At 35.7% G+C, this 14,771-nt stretch overlaps 1 pseudogene; it reads left to right on the plus strand.

Annotated features, from left to right (window-relative positions):
- Positions 1-8,680: 8,680 nt before the first annotated feature.
- The window catches only part of LOC108592191 (elongation factor 1-alpha 1 pseudogene), a 67,879-nt pseudogene continuing 61,788 nt past the window's right edge, over positions 8,681-14,771 (plus strand).

A 14,771-nucleotide genomic window follows, 5' to 3' on the forward strand; every position in this document is an offset into this window, starting at 1 on the left:
AAACAAAACAACAACAACAACAAAAATATCTATGAGACTATTGGGTTGGTTTCAAAACCACTACACTGCATAATACAAAGGAAGGGACACGCGCGCGCGCGCGTGTGTGTGTGTGTGTGTGTGTGTTTAGAAGAAGCAATTTATAGAAGACCTTATTCTAAGTTTTTTCAAATTTTATATATGAAGAGATAGATGGATGGGGGGATAGATAAATAGAAAGATAGATCCATAGATTCCTATAGGATTTTACATGGGCCTTAGATAAGTATTCATTTATATTTGATAATAATGATTTTCTGGTAATAGGAGTGTTTAGAATACCAGTGTTTTGAGATTTGGTTTATTTTAAAGCTATTTTCTGATAAAATATTGGAAATAGCTATCTTTAGCGTTATAAAGGACAGGCTAAGATATGGTTTAAAAATTAAATGGAGTACTGAATCCTCAACTAAAGTCATCTGGTGCTTAAATAGCTGTTACTTTGAGCAAACGATTTGAATGTCTGTTAATCTCAATTTTCTAATTTGCAAAATGAGATGTATAATATCAGTTTTGCAACGTGTTTTGTAGATTAATGAGATAAAGTGTGACAAATGCCCAGAATGATTCTGAATACATAGGAGGCACATAAAAGGCTGTGTCCTATGGCACCTGACAGTGTGGTCAGCATTCTTGTAGTCACATCTTGCCACTTTCAAATGAGATGGCACACATTTCAAAGCCAAACTATTTAGGTTCAAATATGCCTCTGATTAACTAGGTGTGTGACATTGAGTAGCTTACTTAAGCTCTCAGTGTCTCAATATTTGCATATACAAAAAAGACAATAATAGCCACTTCGTAAAGTTGTGAAGAAAAATGAGTTAATATTAGTAAAGATCTTGAAATAGTGCCTGGTATATCATAAAAACTGTGAACCATTTGTTAAATACAATTGTTAGTTTTCTAACTGATACATAAACTATTGATGCTCAAATACCCAATTATATCAAAAGTTTCTTCTTTTTATTAAATCTATATCCTTTCTTTATATTATTCAGTCCAGTGGTTTTCAAACTTTTTGGCTTTAGGATCTCTGTACACTCTTAAGAATTACTGAGGACCACAAAGAGCCTTTTAAACATGGATTATATCTACTGAGATTTACTGTATTTGAGGTTAAAGCAGATGGTTTTTCAAATTTTTTATTAGTTAAATTGGAATAAGTAATGAACCCAAAACATGTTTGGATAAGTAATTTTGTAAAAAAATATATATTTTTTCAAAAAAAAAGTGAGGAGTGATTATATTTAAATTTTTAATTCTTATTTGTTTCATAAGAAAAGAGTTAGAATCTCAAATCTCCATATTCATCTGATCTATGGCAAATACGTCATTTTGGTTGAAGCATATGAATAAAGTCTGGCTCCACATGAATATGTGTTGGTAAATGAAAAAAAATGTAATAGTCTCTTCAAATAATTATAAATGTTCTTCTTTAATAATGCACCAAACTTGACAAATGGTAGTTTTTGAAAGGTTAGTTAAAATGTGCAATTCTACCCTGCAAGCTTGCTTAGCTTGCTTACCATCGCTAATAGTTCTTTTGTGGATTCCTTAGTATTTCCTATATACAGGATCAGGTTATTTGAAAATAGTTTTACTTCTTCCTGTCCAATCTGGATTTTCTTTGTTTCTCTTTCTTGCCTAATTGCCCTGACATAGAGGTGACCTGTCTTATACTACATTCCATCTAGCACTACAACTATTTAATTTTCCCATCTCCAATAATTTTACCTACATCTATGGCCTTTATTCTTACAGATACTTCCTGGATTTTTGGCATTCTTTTAATCTGCAATATTCCTAAAATCTTAATCATTTGCCCATTCTCAGAACATAACTTTTTAATTCTTCCAACCTCCTTACTCTCTCATTCTCAAGATTCCTGATTTTCAACCTGATAGCAACCTCCATTTCCATATTTGTTCTATTTCACCCAGACTGCCAGTATTCTCTTGGCCTCTGTTCGAAACATAGTCAGTACCCTACTGTTGATAGCTTCAACAAATCTCCACAGCAGCCTTAGCACCCTTGCTCTCCTTCTGTATTAATCCTATTGTATGTGAGTTCAGGATTGTTCCAGCACTCGATCATATCCATGGCTAACCCCAGGCTTTTTTGGTTTGGGGTAGAATAAAGGTAAAAAATGAATGCCTAAGGTTGATGTCTCTCCAGATCTTCAGCTTCTGAGTTGGTTCTTTTATTTAACTTTCTATCATATCCTTTCACTATTTTTAAGTTGCTATCCAACTTCTACCTTCTTTTCTTTTGGCAAATGATTTTAATTCTTATTTCACTGAAAATTTTCAGTGATGCAAATTTCCAATTTCTTGCCATACATTCTCCCCCTTTTTTTGTTTCAGGTGAGCCCTCTTTCTTCCAGCCAATTCTATAACTGTGCTCTCGATATCAATCTCTTGTAATTTTCTATCAGAACTTAGTTATTTTTGCATTTGGTATTCATGGTTTAAAAAAAGTAAGTGTAGAAAGCTATCCCTACCACATAGTAAAACATATGCTAAAGCTTTAATAATTAAAAGGATATGTGGTATTTGTGCACAAATATATAAACAAACTAAAGAAAAAGAATGAGAAATAAAGATGCATAACAACATTTACATATAGGAATTGAAACTTATGGTAAAGACGATTACTTAAAGCAGTAGGTGGAATAATAAACTATTCAGTAAATTGAACTGTAACAGCTACATGATATTTTAAGTATAATTTAAAACACAGAAGCCATACAATAAAAGATTAATAAATTCAAATTTTAAAACATTAGAAAAGCTAAATGGCAAATAGGAGAAATATTTACATCACATAGATATGAAATTTTAATTTGCATTTTCTAGTAATTAGTGAACATATTTTCATGTCTATATTTTCCATCCACATTTTCTTTGTTTAAAAAAATGTCTGCTCAAATCTTTGCCAATTTTTTTTGGATAAAGATGTGAATGAGACTTGTTTTCTTATTATTTAGTTGTAGGTTTTATTCATATTTTCTAGATTCTAGATTTCTAGATTCTAGATTCAAGTGCTTTACCTAAGTTTGCAAAGATTGTTTACCAGCCTGTGTGTCTTTTCATTTTCCTAAGCATCTTCTGAAACACAAAAACTATTATTTTTGAAGTTTAGTATACTATTTCTAATTTTATACGTCATACTTTGCTATAGTTAAGACATTCTTGCCAAGCAATTACACTAAGATTTATTCTCATGAGTTCTAGAAGCCTGTAGTTTTAGTTCCTAAATTTTATTCTCTGATCCATTTGAGTTAATTTTTATAAATGGTGTGAAGTAAAGGTCAAGGTACATATTTTTCAAATAGGACTATCCAATGATTCTAGCATAATTTGTAAGATTATTTTTCCCCATCAAATTGCCTTGGCATATTTATTACAAAACAATTGACCATACATAAGTGGATCCATTGCTGTACTCTATTTTGTCTACGGATCTCACTATTTTTATATCAATACTACATGATCTTGATCGATGTGGCTTTATGATAAGCTTTTAAATCAGGCAGTGTTTGATTCCCAGTTTTGTTCTTTTTCAAAGAAGTTTTGTCTATTTTACATCCTTTTATGTTTATATGTTTATGTCTTCTAAAATTTATTTCCCTTTGGATAGATACCCAGTAGTATGATTGCTGGTTTAAATAGAAGTTCTATTTTTAGTTCATTGAAAAATTCCCACACTGCTTTCCATAAGGGTTGTACTAATTTACATTCCCACTAGCCATGTATAAATGTTCTCTTTTCTCCACATTCTCACCAACATCTGTTATTTTTTGTCTTTTTGGTAATAGCCATTCTGATTGGGGTAAGGTAATAACCCATTTTGGTTTTGATTTTCATTTCCATGACAATTAGTAATGTTGAACTTTTTTTCATCACTAATTGGCCATTTCTATGTTTCCTTTTGGAAAATGTCTGTTTATGTCCTTTGGCCATTTTTTTAAATAGGACTATTTGTTTCTTGTTGTTGAGTTGTTTGAGTTCCTTACATATTCTAGATATGAGTTCCCTATTATAAGAATACTTTGCAGATATTTTCTTTTCTGTTCAACAGGTTGTCTCTTCACACTCGATTATTTCTATTGCTGCGTAGAAGCTTTTAAGTCCCATTTGTCTAATTTTGTTTTTGCTGCCTGTGCTTTTAAGTTCTTAGTCATAAATTCTTTGCCTAGACTATTGTCCAGAAGATTTCCAACTCATGTTTTTATAGTTTCTGTATAGTTCATAGTGTTTGATCAATCAATCAATCCATCTTGAGTTAATTTTTGTGTATAGTGGGAGACAGAAGTTCAGATTCATTCTTATGCATATGGCTATCCAATTTTCCCAGGACTGTTTACAGAAAAGGGTTTTCTTTTCCCAATGTAGTTCTTGTTGGCTTTGTCAAATATTAATTGTCTGTAAATATGTAACTTTATTTCGGGGTTCTCTATTCTGTTCTGTTCTGTTCCATTGATCTATATGTCTGTTTTGGTACTCTTACAATGCTAATTTGGTTATAATAGCCTTGTAATATAATTTTCAGTCAGGTAATGTGACACCTCCAGCTTTTTTACCCCTTCAAGATTGGTTTGGATATTTGGGCTCTTTTTTTAGCTCCATGTGAATTTTAGGATTTTTTTCCCTCATTCTAGGAAAAATAACAGTATTTTAAAAGAGATTGCATTGATTTTATCCATTGCTTTGGACAGTATGATCATTTTAATTTTTTTTCCAATCCAGGAGCATGAAAGGTTTTTCTACTCATTCATGTCTTTCATCAGTGTGTGGTAGTTTTTTTGTAGCGATCTTTCACTTCCATGGTTAAATGTATTTTGAAGTTTTTTGGTTTATTTTTTGTTTTCCATAGCTATGGTAAATAAAGTTGCCTTTTTGATGTCTTCTCAGCTCAATCATTATTTGTGTATAGCAATTGTACTTACTTTTTAACTCTGAGAGTTTTTTGATGGAGTCTTTAGTTTTTTGTAGATATAAGACCGTATAATCAGCAAATGGAGAAATTTGACTTCCTCTTTACCAGTTTGGATGCCTTTATTTGTTTCCCTTGCCTGACTGCCTTGGCTACGACTTCCAATGCTATATTGAATAAACATGGTGAAAGTGAGCATCCTTGTGTTCCAGTTACTGGGGGAAATGCTTTCAGCTCTTCCCCACTCAGTAAGATGTTAGGTGTATATAACCTAACTTTCAGCTCTTCCCCACTCAGTAAGATGTTAGGTGTATATAACAAACTGTTTGTTATATACAGCCTTTATTATTTTGAGGTATATTTCCTCTATGCCTAGTTTGTTGAGGGCTTTTGTCATGAAGGATTGTCAAACATTATTAAATGCTTTTTCTGCATCTATTGACATAATCATCGGGTTTTATCCTTGATTCTGTTTATGTAATAATATAAAATATTTATTGATTTGTGTATATTAAACTATCATTTCATCCCTGAAATAAAACCCATTTGTTAGTAGTTATCTTTTTAATGTGCTGTTAAATTTGATTTGCTAGTATTTTGTTGAGGATTTTTGCATTTATGTTTATCAGGGATACTGGCTTAAAGTTTTTGTTTTTGTTTGTTTTTATTGTTGTATCTTTGTCTGGTTGAGTATTAGGATGATACTGGCCTTGTAAGATGAATTTGGAAAAATTCCTTCCTCTGATTTTTCTCAATAGTTTCAGGAAAATCAGTATTAGTTCTATTTTATACTTTTGGAAGAATTCAATTGTGAATTTATCTGGGATTTTCTTTATTAGGCAATTCTTTGATACTAATTCAATCATGCTAATTGTTATTGGTCTGTTTGAGTTTTCTATTTCTTTCTGATTCAATCTTGGGAGGTCTGTTCATTATAGTCTCTGATGATCTTTTGTATTTCAGTGATATCAGTTATGTATCCTTTTTATATCTAATTTATTTATTTGGAGTTTCTTTTTCTTGATTAGTCTAGTGAGTGATTTACCAATTTTGTTTATCTTTTTGAATAGCCAATTTTGCCATACCATTGATCCCTTGTATTGGTTTTTAGTCTCCATTTACAGTATGAGATCCTTTGTGTTGTTATTTAGTTCTACTCTGATCTTTGTTATTTATTTTCATCTGTGAATGTGGCGTTTGGTTTGTTCTTGCTTTTCAAGTTCTTTGATGTACATTGTTAGATTACTAATTTGCAATCTTTCTACTTTCTAAATGTAGGCATTTAATGCTATAAAATTCTGTTAGCACTGCTTTTGCTGTATCATAGAGGTCTTCTTAAGTTGTGTTTGCATTTTCATTTGTTTCAAAAAATTACTTTTCACTTTGATTTCTTTATTGACCCAATGATTATTCAGGAGCATGTTGTTTAATTTTCATATATTTGTATAGTGTTCAAAGTTCCTCCAGGAATAAAATTTCTAATTGTGTTTTACTGTGGTCTGAGGAGATAATATGATTTCATTTTCTGAAAACTTTATTGACATTTGTTTTGTGGCCTAACATATGATCTGTAGTGGTGCCATTTTTTCATTATTTTTCTTTATCCTTTGTGTGACTGCTTCATCAGTAAGTGTTGTACTTTTGTGTGTTTCATGATAGTAAATATTATCCTTTTTCTTCCAAGTTTAGAACTCCTTTGGGCATTTCTCGTAGAGCTTGTCAAATGGAGATGAATGTTTTAGCATCTTCTTGTGTGGAAAAGACCATTTCTCCTTTATGAAAATTAATTTTGATGTATATAGTATTCTTGGCTACCAGGGTTTTTTTTTGTTTCAGCACTTTGGCTCTATCATTCCCTTATCATCTGGCCTAAAGAGTTTCTGCAGAGAATTCTGCTATTAGTCTATAGGTTTTACTTTATAGTGATTAGATATTTTTATCTTGCTGTTTTAAAAATTCACTCTTCACTTTGAATTATTTTGATTATAATGTACAATGGTGAAGACTTTTTCACATTGTATTTGTTTGGAAATAATTGAGCCTCCTGTATCTGGATTTCTAAATCTCTAGTAGGCTTGAGTACTTTTCCACTATTATTTTGTTAAATAGGTTTTCTAAACCTTTTGATCTCTCTCCTCTCAAGGTTACCAATAATTTGAGTATTTAATTGCTTTATGTTGTTGCAAACATCCCAAAAGCTTTGTTCATTATTTTTATTCGTTTTTCTTCATGTGTGTCATGGGTGGTGGTGGAAACAGTGGTGAGATTCTCTTCTGGGTCCCAAGTGCTTTGCACTTGTGTTGGCAGGGTCGTGATGGGCTGTGAAGGCCAGCCTCTAATGGATCATTTCAAAAGACCCATTTTTAAGTGCCGAAATTCTTGTGCTTGGTCTAGCTGATTGTTGAAGCTTTCAAATGTATTTCATGATTTTAAAGTGAATCCTTCACTTGCAGAATTTCTTTTGTTTTTAATATCTGTCTCCTTTGTAATTTTTTTAATCCTGAATTGTCTTTCTGAGATATTTTTATTTTTTTTATACTTCTCTTGCATTTCATTAAGCTTCTTTAAAATCATTATTTTGAATTGAATTCTTTATCTGGGATTTCAAGAATTTCTTTTTTTGTAAGAGTCTATTGCTACAGAATTATTTATGCATTTGGGTATGTCACATTCCCTTTTTAAAAATATTTCCTGTGCTTTTATGTTGACATCTGGGCATCTGATGTAATAGTTGCTTCTTCCTGTTTTTGAACTTACTTTCGTTTTTATTTTTTATTTTAGAGATGAGGTTTCACCATGTTGGTCAGGAGGCTGGTCTCAAATTCCTGACCTCATGACCAACCCACCTCAGCCTCCCAAAGTGTTGGGATTACAGGCTTGAGCCACCCATTGCAAGGGAGATGTTTTCCTGAAGATATGTTTGTGATATTGGCTGGGGAGGGTCCTTTGGCTTTGCTTTTGGATGCATGTAGTACTAAAGGATCTCTATGATTTCTTTGGTATAAATAGCATCAGTAGTATCTGTGGATTTTTTGGTGAGTTAGGGTATGGTTATTAGAGGAGGCTTTGTTGAAGTTGTGCTTGGAACTAGAATGCTAGATGGTCCAGTCTTCAGGCTTCAGTGGTACTGGTGATGGACTAGGCATATCTATCCTTGTTCCCTGGGGTGCATTGGCAGTTTCAGGCAGGCCAGTTATTGGGTTTATGGATGGCTTTCTCAGATGCTGGTTGTGATAGTGATAGATGAGGTGAGTAAGTGGACTCTTGAGTTCCTGGGTGGCCAGCGTGTCATGGGTGGTGGTGGAAACAGTGGTGAGATGCTCTTCTGGGTCCCAAGTGCTTTGCACTTGTGTTGGCAGGGTTGTGATGGGCTGTGAAGGCCAGCCTCCAGGCTAACAGGTGGCAATTACAAGGAGGTCCCCACTGAGGTGATGGCAGAAGGGTGTTTAGGTCTGAACTCAATCCTTGAGAGGATTGCTCAGGTGTCCAAGTGGTGACTTGTGTTGTACAATATCCAAGACCCCAGCCTGTCTGCGTTAGTGGGAGGGGGTCAAAATTGGGCAAAGCCACACCAGGCAAGCTTGCTATAAGACTTCCAAATGGCAAGTACATGCATAAACCATGATAGGCAGGGGCAGGGTGATCATCAGGCACCTCATGGAATGTTCATGTAAGGGGCAGAAGCTGCCTTTCTGATCCTAACATGGGGAGTGTGGAGCTGGTTGCAGAAGACATAACCTTGGCGAGCAGGTGAAAGACACACATCCCTTTCACACCCCATCCCTAGTGGGGCTCACTCCCCAGTCCTGGCTGTCACAGCAGACTCAGGTAGCCATCAAATGTGGCACTCCATGCCAAGCCTATAACTCAGCTCTAGGCTGTAGGAGCACCCACCCAGCTCAGACCAGGTCTCCATGGCAACTTGCATCTCACTCAAGTCCCAAGGTCAGTGCCTGCTTTCCAGAATTGGAAGTCATGAAATCTTGATGTAGCCACTTAGGTTTCAAAAAGGGTGTGAGTCACAGAGCAAGCTGCCTCTGTGGAGCAGTTCCTTCCGAGCCTGTCAGCTCCCTAAGTTTGTACAATTCCCCAGTGGAAAGGTAGACCACAAAAATATTCTCACTCACCCTCTGCCTGTGTTGGGGAGTCACTTCCAGCTCCCTGCTGGTCCCAGCCAAGCAGACTGCCTCTTTTCCCTCTGTTTCCTAGCTTTTGATGTTTTCCTGTCACTTTTCTGTTGAAGTCTCACGTTCTCTCTTGAAAATAGAATTCAAAGTATGATTGTCTTTATGCTATTTTGGTTTTCTTAAATGGATGAGGTTTGCATAAAATGCTTCCAGTCAGCCATTTTGAAAAAAATAAAAGTATTATTATTTTTTTCTTTTTTTGGAAATGGAGTCTCACTCTGTTGCTCAGGCTGGAGTGCAGTGGTGTGACTTGGTTCACTGCAACCTCCACCTTCTGAGTTCAAGCAATTCTCCTGCCTCAGCCTCCTGAGTAGCTGAGACTACAGGGCACACTGCCATGCCTGGCTAACTTTTTATATTTTCAGCAGAGACGGGGTTTCACCGTGTTGCCCAGGCTGGTCTAGAACTCCTGAGCTCAGGGAATCTGCCTGTCTTGACCTCCCAAAATGCTAGGATTAGGAGTGAGCCACCATGCCCGGCCAAGTATTTTACTTTTTAAAATAAATTATCTAAATCAGAAAGTATGTAATTAAATCTCTGCATTTCACCCTAAGCTTTTCTAGTAGTAAACACTAAGCCAATGAAGAAAAACTAGAAGAGCATCAGAATCTGAATAATTGTTTGCATTAGATTATAGACTCCTTGAGGACAAAAAGGCCATCTTTTATTGCTATGTGACCAGCACCAAACACACAGTGCCTGAAGCACCCAATAACTGAAAGAAAAAAGGATGCACAGATAAATGGCTGAATGAATCGGGCAGCTGAAATAAAATAGGCAGACAACTTGAAATGTGGACCAGAGCATCTAGGAAAACGTTATTTCAAAAATACATCTGGCAGAAGTGGCTCTTAGCTAGCCTCTACTGAAAGGACTCTGAAGTCATTATAAGCATTTTCCTAAAAATAGCCAAGCTTTTCTGTCATGGGAAAGTGTTAGGCATTAGAAAAAGATAATGGAAATGAAATATAAAATATTAAGCTAATCTTCAATAGAACTAGACCAGATATAAAATTAAGAGGGTCTTATGCCTTAAATAACATTACAACATGCAGATAACAATAGAGTATGCATCCAGGAATATTGTATGCAATATTAATCTGAAGAGGAAACTATGGGCTTTGATATAATATAGGATTTTTTAAGTTAAGAAATTTAAAAGATATGTGGGAGAGAGATTGTATTACATAAGGAACCAAAGACAGCAGATATATCACAATAGTTACCAGACAGATAATTGTTTAGAGTAGTGAATTTAGAAACTTTAAAGATTTTTAAGACAATGAAGAGAACTGACATGTTCAGGAGAAGACCGAATGTGTACATTCTCAGAACTACAAAAACGAGAGCAAATAGAAACATAGAGTTTATCAAAGTGGATTAGTAATGTATGCAATTGGATCAGCTGTGAGAGGCGCACTCTTGGTGCAGTATCTATGCACCTCTGTTCTTGTATGGATGATACAATGAAAAAAATCACATGCAAATTAGGAAAATAACCATGAGAGGCAGGGAAAGATCTTTCTAGTTATAGCTACTTCTCCCCTGAAGGAAGATCTAGGAGAAGTTATGGAGGAGTTCATATATAGTGCACAAAGGATAAAATGATAGTGATGGTCTTAGATCACAGATAAAAGAGACTGTGCTTAGTATGTATAAGTCATGTATTTCTCAAGTACTGCAGGCCTATGGCATATCCACTGTCTGGGCTGTTTTAGTGTATATAATGAATAAATGTATTGTGCCTCTTGCATTGCTTCACCTTTCCTGTGTGGAATGGAAGCAGACCCAAGAGGAAACAGCTATTTGTGTCAACAGTTAACACATCCCAAGGAAGCTTAAGGAAATGAGATAAAATAACCAAGAGGATGGGGTGTGAATGGACGACTTTTTATAAAGCTAGACTGAAAAAAATAGGCTTTTGACATCTAGAAAAAGAAATGTCAAAAATGTTTGTGATAAACGTTTGAAAAGAGAAAATAGGCTTGTTTATCAATTACTGGAATCTTATAGCCAGAACTTAGACCTTGAAAGAAGTAAGTTCAGGACAAATAAAAGAAAAATAAAGTAATATTTTGGCACCTCAGGTGCTATATAAATAGAACTTACTAGGCAAGCAGTAATAAAAACTAAAAATGTAGATAGGTTACAAAAAGTTTTAGTTAAATTCATAGATGACAAGTCCATAATGGGCTGTGAATTTTATAATCCAGGATATATTAAAGGGCATATTACAGTGTGTGAAGCTAACACCAAAGAAGGAAGTGTTCAGGGAATATCCTTTGGGATATAGAGTCAATATTGAACTGAACCAAGGAGCTAACCATGTATGGTGATTTGTACACCTCTTCCAATTAGAAAGAGAAAAAGACCACTGGTTGTATTCAGTTAAAAGATGAACGATTTTGAAAACTGGTTAATATCCGGTTGTAATGTTAGTGATAGGTATAGTACCATTGTTTCCAAAGTAGTTCTATCTGAGGAGTATACATTAAGTACCCACTTAATGTGGTTGATAGGTTCTTGGAAATTGCAGAATGTATAAGGAAATGTACAAGGAAACTAATTTTACCATAGACTAATTGATAAAAATAAGAATTAAGTTTCTAAGAAATGGCATATTTCTGATCACAAAAATATCACCAAACTTCTAAATAAAAACCCACAGCACCTCTAATGTTAAACATTGAAATAAATGTGAGCTATACATACCATTTAGGAAAGATGAATACAAACAAGTAAATAATAATCTTATTTGGGTCATGGATGGCTGAAGCCTTTCCCGGCAGCTCAGAATACAAGGCAGGAATCAACACTGTCCAGAATGCCATCCTATTGAAAGGTCACTCACACTCATGCATACTCACTCTTCTTGGGACCATTTAGATATTCCAGTTAACCTGACTTGCAGAACTTTGGGATGTGGGAGGAAATCAGAGAACCCAGAGAAAACCCACACAGGCAAGAGAGAATGTGCAAACTCCACACAGACAATGACCCCAACCACGAAGCAATTTTCTTTTCTTTTTTTTAAATTGCATTTGAGGTTTTGGGGTACATGTGAAGAACCTGCAGTTTTCTTTATCATCAATATTATAATGAAAGGACATTGAACAAAACAACTTTGGTGTTAACATCACAATTTGTTGATTTCCTATGGTATAGGATATGCAAAAATGGAATATCTATAGCAGACAGTTATTACATGGGAAAATCTCTCCTTAACCTCTTCTTTAGGATATATCATTTTCTTTACCCTTTCCTGATTGGGCCTATTTTCATCTATTAGGTAATGTTGGTCATTCCTATTGCATATGCCCTAATATTCAATAGGTACATATTTCAAAGTGGCAGCACTACATTACCCCCTTTTATTCACCTTACTAAGAGCCACAGGTCCAGTCCTGGACACTTATTTTGGCCATTCCCATCTTCTATCAGATTACAGATACTCTGAGCCTAATATTTCTTTTATCCTTGCCCTTTTCTAAACTTGTGTTGACAGGTCATTTCTTATTTGTCAAAGTCTCTTTAAATTAATTTCATCTTTTTTCCTGCCTAACTGGGTTATTGGAAAATCTAATAAGGGTGCTTTCTCCTCCATCATTCAGAGCATTGGTAAACATTACTGGAATCAACCTGATCCCAAAGGAGTATTATACTGTATGCCTTAGCTTTCTTCTGCTTCTCAAGTAAGCACAACATTTTTGCTTTTGAGGAATTATCATAGCTGGGCAGTTCAGCCTGGCAATTGTTTATAGTGTAAGTCCAATCATTATATTTACACTACTTTCCCTATTACTAATATTCACCAGTCCTTGACTTGTGTGGAAGCCATTACATTTATGAATGCTGTCCAAATATTACTGCCCATTTCTTATTTAAACATATATGTCTAGGACATCTCCATGAACCAAGTTAACTTTCAGGACATGTAATAAGACATAGAATTGACCAGTTAATTCCTAACTGTTAGCCATGCAACCTGAGGACATTAGGTTGGGTCATTTCTGTTTTACAGATGAGGGATTAGAAGTTAATATTCACTTTCAGATGGACATATAACCAACTATGGTGAAGCTGGGGCCTTAAAGACATGTCCCATTTACAATGCATGGTTTTGCCTTTGGAGTATACAAAATTCCTTTCTCTTTTCATTTTTTTTTCTTTTATTTTGAGACAGGATCTCACCCTTTATGCCCAGTGTAGAGTTCAGTGGTGCAATCACAGCAACTGCTTGATATGGTTTGGCTGAGTCCCCACCCAAATCTCATCTTGATTTGTAATTCCCATAATTCCCACGTGTCATGAAAGGGACCCAATGAGAGGTTATTTAATTATGGGGGTTGTTACCTCCATGCTGCTGTTCTCATGACAGTGAGTGAGTTTTTATGAGATCTGACGCTTTTATACAGGGCTTTTTCCTCTTTGCTTGGCATTTCTCTTTCCTGCTGCCCTGTGAAGAGGTGTCTTTCAACCATGATTGTAAGTTTCCTGAGGCCTCAATTAAACCCCTTTTCTTTATAAATTTCTCAGTCTTGGGTATTTCTTCATAGCAGCATAAGAATGGACTAATATAGTAAACTAGTACCAGTAGAGTGGGTGCCATTGTAAGGACACCCAAAATGTGGAAGCAACTTTGGAACTTGGTAACATGCAGAAATTGAAAGAGTTTAGAGAGCTCAGAAGAAGAGAGGAAAATGCAGAAAATTTTGGAACTTCCTAGAGACTTAGAGGGCTCAGAAGACAAGAAGATGTGGGAAAGTTTCAAACTTCCTAGAGACTTGTTGAATGGCTTTGACCAAAATGCTGACAGCAATATGGACAATGAAGCCGAGGCTAAGGTGGTCTCAGATGGAGATGAGGAACTTGTTGGGAAGTGGAGTAAAGGTCACTCTTGTTATGCTTTAGCAGAGAGACTGGCAACATTTTCTTCTGGCCTAAAGATCTGAATTTGATAGAGATGATTTAGGGTATCTAATAGAAGAAATTTAGAAGTGGCAAAGCATTCAAGAAAAAGCAGAGCATAAATGTTTGGAAAATTTTCAGCCTGACAATGCAATAAAAAAGAAAAATCATTTTCCTGGGGAGAAAATCAAGCAAGCTGCCAAAATTTGGATAAGTAACAGGAGACAAATGTTAAATCACCAAGATAATGAATAAAATATCTCCAGAGCACATCAGAGAGCTTCATGGCAGCCCTTCCTGGGCCCAAGGCCCCTCTACCCTGTGCCTTCTCCAAACTTGGTGCCATGCATCCCAGCTGCTCAGCTCTAGCCATGGCTAAAAGGGGCCAAGGTACAGTTTGGGCCATTACTTCAGAGGGTGCAAGCCCCAAGCCTTGGTGGCTTACATGTAGTGTTGAGCCTGTGGCACAGAAGTCAAGAACTGAGGTTTGGGAACTTCCACCTAAGATTTCAGAGGATGTATGGAAACACCTGGATGTCTAGCCAGAGGTTTGCTGAAGGGACAGAGCCCTAATGGAGAACTTCTGCTAGGGCAGTGCAGAAGGGGATGTGGGGTTAAAGCCCGCCACACAGAATCCCCACTAGGGCACACCTAGTGGAACTGTGAGAGGAGGGCCACCATCCTTCATACCCCTGAATG

The sequence above is a fragment of the Callithrix jacchus genome, chromosome 6 (genome assembly GCF_049354715.1).
Source record: "Callithrix jacchus isolate 240 chromosome 6, calJac240_pri, whole genome shotgun sequence".
Lineage (NCBI taxonomy): Eukaryota > Metazoa > Chordata > Mammalia > Primates > Cebidae > Callithrix > Callithrix jacchus.